We start from the raw sequence: 6415 nt of genomic DNA, 5'->3' as shown, positions 1-6415 counted from the left end.
AGAGTCGGGTTGCCTCCACCTACAAGGGTTGGGTGTGTGTGCTGTAATTCAAAGTTCTACTCTCTACAAAAAATAAAAAATAAAAAATCCTCCCATATCAAAGATTAAGAGTACAGCAGTAGAATAATCTCTCTCTCTCTCTCTCTCTCTCTCTCTCTCTCACACACACACACACACACACACACACACACACACACACATTATATACTAGGAACAGTGCACTCAACTCTTCAGATAATTGCAACATGAGGGACAGTATACTTCCAAAACTCTATTATGTAATTTGCCCTAATCTAATCTATTCCTTCGGAAATCAGCAAGTCCAGGCATACTTTCCTCAAATAACTCACTCTTCTTGCCATGCTATTTTCATCTTTCCCTCAATGGGAAAAAGATGAGCCAAGCTAAACAACTTTGGCCAAAATCCTTTGAAAACTTTCAATTGCAATCGAGCGATTCTTTCCAAGAGAGGTCACGTTGCCAAAAGGTTGAATCAAACAATATCCTCTCCAATTCAATCCAAATAAACCAAATACGCTTGGTCACTGTAACAAGGAACTAACAAAAATAAGAAAAGAATCAATATGGTGTTGCTGATCTTCTTAGCAGCAGACAATACGGGAAATTTACAAATCCAAGTCAGAAAAATCAAATGGCCAGCTGCTGTGTCATAATTATTTATACATCAGCAGCACAACTTGATGATTTTATTAGCTTTAAAAGTGTCATGCCTAGGTAGTAAGTTGGCTCATTTCACATATAAAACGTCGATGTCAAAGCTACGCAAGCGTATTAGTAAGAAGGCCCTTCGAAAGGGAAGTATGGGGCGGTAGGAAGCTAGAACACCGCCATCTACATAAACCATGGTACGTGTATGAAAAACCAAGAAGATCCATGTCAGCTCATGCATTGAAGCTCAGAACACCTATGTCAGTTTTACATACATAATATACAATCAGCCATTGTGCAAGGCAATGGAGCTCTTCTAGCCATCATGTGGAATGTCGCCGAGGCAAGCCAAAGTGCCAGTTCTACTTAAAGAAAAAGCAGAACTGTCTACATATGAAGCAACACACCTTGTCAAAAGCAATATCCTCGCATGTCCGTGCCTTGGATCCTTTGTTGTCATGCAGAACGGCAATCTGTCAGTATCATGTGGCTTGACCTACTACAAGAATTTGTAGCAACGCACTTGCCTTGCTCTTGCCCCGTGGAGATCCTGATGTTAGAAGCAGCGATAAAGAACTGACACAAGAGCCCTCAAGTACCTCCTCAATTACTGGTGACCCCCCACTCTTGCAAAGATTGAGAAGAGCAGATGCTGCATTCTCTTGAGCCCTTGCACTACCTGTATCCAGTATGTCGACAAGTAAGGAGATTGCAGATGCCCTTAGAAATGCATTTATGCTCTCCGAACAGTGAGCAGCCTGTGCTAAAACAGCAAGAACATCCTCTATAACCCCTGACTTGCTATTTGAAAGCATGCAAATAAGCACAGAGATGGCACCATTCGCAACAAGAAGTGGCCGGTTTTCAGCGCACATGGCTATGTGAAACAGAGCTTTTAAGGCATCCTTTTGTCCCCTATGTGATCCTGTCCGCAGAAGATTGAGAAGTGCAGTAATAATGCCAGCTTTTTGACCTATGATAGGTCTGTGCTCCTCAGAGATCATGAGACTGAAAAGAAGGGCTGCAGCATTCTCCTTAGTTTCCATGGTGTGTCCTGATGAGAGAGCATGTAGAAAGGCATCAAGGGCGCGCGTGGCCTGAACAATGGTAACCTTGTTGATGTCGCAGATGGAGAGGTTCAAGAGTGTGGTCACCGCATTCTCTTGAATCTTTTCATCAGAAGAATAAAGGAGCTTGAGGAGTAACGGAATTGCACCTGATTTGGCTATGGCGACCCTGTTGTCTGCTTCCCACTTGGCAAGGAGGCGAAGCTCGCGGGCACCTTCTTTCTGTTGCTCGAGGGAGGAGGAGGCAAGCTTGGAGACGAGCGGCAGGACAGCCAGATACTTCACATCCATCAAAGGACAGAGAAAGCACTAACGACTGGTGCGAAGAGACAAAGCAATGTCGACGTGCAGAGATGAAGCAATGGCGATGTGCAGAGATGAACTCTCGTAGGTTCGTAATGCAAAACCGAAAGGAAGGAAATGGTAGGTATGCCTAAAAGACACGAAAGGGCCTTTAAAGGTAACGTGCTTGAAAACCTCGTGGCCCATGCAACATCGTAAAGTATTTAACACGTCATTTGAAACATTCTGGCTTACTTTACGTAATGCGTGATGACTGATCAGCCCCTCTCATCCTCCACCTGTCAAATCTCCATTTGTTGGCACAAAGAAACTCAAGCTGGGTTCAACCGGTGCTGGCGGAAGAGAGATGCGCAGGTGCGAGCACGATTGGGCAACAAAAACGCACCTCATTTTTAGACCCACCCGAAATGCATGGATGAAAAGAAATTCAATAATTACTAAGATTCCCCCCCTTTTAAAAGCTACCGAAAGTTTCCCTACTCCCGCTCACTATGTGATCAACTACTGCTCCCACCGGCTTCTGCCCTCCCGCGCTCCTTCAACACTGCCCACCGCCTCGCCCTCTGCCTAGAGATACTCTCTGTGACACACACATCGGAGAGAGAGAGAGAGAGAGAGAGAGAGAGAGAGAGAGAGAGAGAGAGAGAGAGAGAACCCTCTACGCGACCTCGCCCGTCAGGAGAGAAAGAGAGACAGGCAGAGAGAGAGAGAGGAACGCCTCGTTGGCACTGCCCCAGAATAGAAAGAGGGAGAGAGAGAAGCAGTGTCCCCGCCTCCAAGTACTGACATAGAGCATCTCCAAAGACATCTGCAATTTTCTATTTGTTTACTGTGGTGCAGACATAATCCGTTTGCTTTCTATTGAACGATACCAAAAAAAAAAAATCAATGCATGCCAAGTGCTAATGCTTGGGTGCTATGATTTAGGAATGGTATGGGGAGAAGTGTTCGGGAAAGTCCTCTTTCATAGACGGCTAGATTTCCTCCTTGTCAACATGCAATGTCATAATAATCAATATCTAATTCTCCTAAATGATTTTCTCATATTAAACTGATCATTTAATGTGGGGAAGGCCAGGGGAGAAAAAGCTAGAATATTGGTTAAGCAGGCAGACCGGCCACAGTAGGGATCCAAAGGAGGGAAAATAGGGATCCAAAGGGGGGGGCCATCTGCAAAAGAGCCATGTGCAACAATGGGCTAAAAAGACCCTAAGGTTCAGCCCATTAAGACTTCCAAAATGCTAAGGTTCCAAAATTCAAAGGTTGTGTCCAAAGGTCAACCCTAGGGAAAATTGGATGCTTTGTGTGTGCCCTAAAAGTCTTTGCACATCCCTACATGGGAGGGGGCGAGCCCTAAAGGTAGGGGATGAGAGAGAAAGCCACACACACACACACACACAGAGGCTCCCTTTACACAAAGGGAATGAGGGACACATGTCAGCTCCCTAGGCCAGATGCCCACAAGGTGTGCCCAATTTCTATTGGATGACCCTTGAAGTGGACCAATGAGAATTAAGCTAGAGTAAATCTAGTTTAATTAATTTAAAAACATTTAATAAAAGAAACCAATGAGAATTAAGTCTCCTAGAAGACTATTGGGCAGTCTCCCAAGGGGTCCAATGAGCATTCAGGAGCCCAATGGCTTCCTGATTCCTATTGGCCAGGAGGCAAAGGGGTCCAATGAGAGTTTAGTTTAATTATTTAATTACCTAAAGCTCTCACAAAAGGGGAAAGGGGGACACATGTCAGAAGGCTATCACTTATGCTGCTTAACACCCATTGGCTTGACTTGGGGAGGTCCAATGAGGCAAAAGCCAGACCAATTTAGCAGGAAGGGCTCGCCCAAGAGAGAGAGGGGGCTGATTTTTGCTTGGCATTGACACACACACACTCACACTTGACCATGTGTGAAGAAAGAATACTCTATCTCCTCCAAAGCTTTAATGGGGAGCTCATCTTCTACTCCAAGCTTGTGAGATAGAAGCCTACATCAACACTCTCTTGGCATGTGGATGCAAATCCAACCATCTTTAATGGGGAGCTCATCTTCTACTCCAAGCTTGTGAGATAGAAGCCTACATCAACACTCTCTTGGCATGTGGATGCAAATCCAACCAAGAGCCAAGCTTCAATGCATGCTCATCTTCTCTACCAAGCTAATTACTAAGCTAAGCTATGCTAATATGAGTGATTATGTGAGGAGATGTACATCTTTCTCGTAAGATACTCCTTCTTCCTCTCAATCTACTCTAATGAATGCCCACTATGTTCATGCTAATTTCCGCTACACATAAGTTATTAGGCCATTAAATGTTACAGAAGAGCCCAAGCCTTTAAAGAAAACGATTGGGTCTTGTTAAAGTTTCCCAAGGCTCGATTAAGGCACACAACGGGCAAGAATCCTACGGGTCACCAAAAGTACTATGCTAAACTAGCAAAAAGGGACTATGGTCCCTTTCATATTCTTAGGCCAATCAATGAGATGGCCTATCAACTCAAGTTGCCCAATCATTGGCTCATACACAATGCTTTTCATGTGAGCCTATTAAAGCCTTACAAAGGAGAGCCACCTCAAGAACCAACTATTGAAGACCCACCGGAGATCGAGGACCAAGAAGAGGTGCTGCAGCCCGAGTCCATTCTCCGACATGAAGACAAGGTATTAAGAGCCGGTAAGACTATCCGACGATATCTTATTAAGTTTAAGAATTATCCTTTTGAAGATGCTAGATGGATGCAAGGCATACAATTAAAGGATAACCTAAACCTTGTCAATGCTTACAATGCTTCCCAAGAGTAAGCAAATGTACAAAATGTTAAAAATGAACAAAATTTTTGTCTTATAAGACTCTTTTTTTAAAAAAAATTTGTGCACAAAAATGAAGTAGTATGCATGCTTAGATCAAGTTTGCGGAGACGACGTCTCCCAAACACCAAGTAGAGCTTGTCACTCTACTATTGAAGACTGATAGGACTAATGTGCAGACATGCGTGCGGCAGCCTCAGGCTCTCAAGCGCCAAATGGACTAGTCATCCATTGTGGAATGATGTCGTAGGGTAACAGAGGGATCCTCTACTCGCTAAGAAAAGGACTCATGAACATGCTTTATCTTCTCTACACCATAGTCGAGGACGACTATGATTTCAAGAGAGAGGTAATGTCATAATAATCAATATCTAATTCTCCTAAATGATTTTCTCATATTAAACTGATCATTTAATGTGGGGAAGGCCAGGGGAGAAAAAGCTAGAATATTGGTTAAGCTAGCAGACCGGCCACAGTAGGGATCCAAAGGAGGGAAAATAGGGATCCAAAGGGGGGGCCATCTGAAAAAGAGCCATGTGCAACAATGGGCTAAAAAGACCCTAAGGTTCAGCCCATTAAGACTTCCAAAATGCTAAGGTTCCAAAATTCAAAGGTTGTTTCCAAAGGTCAACCCTAGGGAAAATTGGATGCTTTGTGTGTGCCCTAAAAGTCTTTGCACATCCCTACATGGGAGGGGGCGAGCCCTAAAGGTAGGGGATGAGAGAGAAATCCACACACACACACACACACAGAGGCTCCCTTTACACAAAGGGAATGAGGGACACATGTCAGCTCCCTAGGCCAGATGCCCACAAAGTGTGCCCAATTTCTATTGGATGACCCTTGAAGTGGACCAATGAGAATTAAGCTAGAGTAAATCTAGTTTAATTAATTTAAAAACATTTAATAAAAGAAACCAATGAGAATTAAGTCTCCTAGAAGACTATTGGGCAGTCTCCCAAGGGGTCCAATGAGCATTCAGGAGCCCAATGGCTTGCCTGATTCCTATTGGCCAGGAGGCAAAGGGGTCCAATGAGAGTTTAGTTTATTTATTTAATTACCTTAAGCTCTCACAAAAGGGAAAAGGGGGACACATGTCAGAAGGCTATCACTTATGCTGCTTAACACCCATTGGCTTGACTTGGGGAGGTCCAATGAGGCAAAAGCCAGACCAATTTAGCAAGAAGGGCTCGCCCAGGAGAGAGAGGGGGCTGATTTTTGCTTGGCATTGACACACACACACTCACACTTGACCATGTGTGAAGAAAGAATACTCTATCTCCTCCAAAGCTTTAATGGAGAGCTCATCACCTACTCCAAGCTTGTGAGATAGAAGCCTACATCAACACTCTCTTGACATGTGGATGCAAATCCAACCAAGAGCCAAGCTTCAATGCATGCTCATCTTCTCTACCAAGCTAATTACTAAGCTAAGCTATGCTAATATGAGTGATTATGTGAGGAGATGTACATCTTTCTCGTAAGATACTCCTTCTTCCTCTCAATCTACTCTAATGAAATGCCTACTATGTTCATGCTAATTTCCGCTACACATAAGTTATTAGGCCAT

At 43.9% G+C, this 6415-nt stretch overlaps 1 pseudogene; it reads right to left on the bottom strand.

Annotated features, from left to right (window-relative positions):
* Positions 1-260: 260 nt before the first annotated feature.
* LOC147461137 (U-box domain-containing protein 1 pseudogene) lies at positions 261-2162 on the bottom strand (annotated as a pseudogene).
* Between the last annotated feature and the right edge of the window lie 4253 nt (positions 2163-6415).

This window comes from Adiantum capillus-veneris, chromosome 3 (genome assembly GCF_014529385.1).
Source record: "Adiantum capillus-veneris isolate H3 chromosome 3, ASM1452938v2, whole genome shotgun sequence".
NCBI classification, from domain to species: domain Eukaryota; kingdom Viridiplantae; phylum Streptophyta; class Polypodiopsida; order Polypodiales; family Pteridaceae; genus Adiantum; species Adiantum capillus-veneris.
Note: the sequence above shows the minus strand (reverse complement) of the source record. Positions and strands in the feature narration are given on the sequence as shown.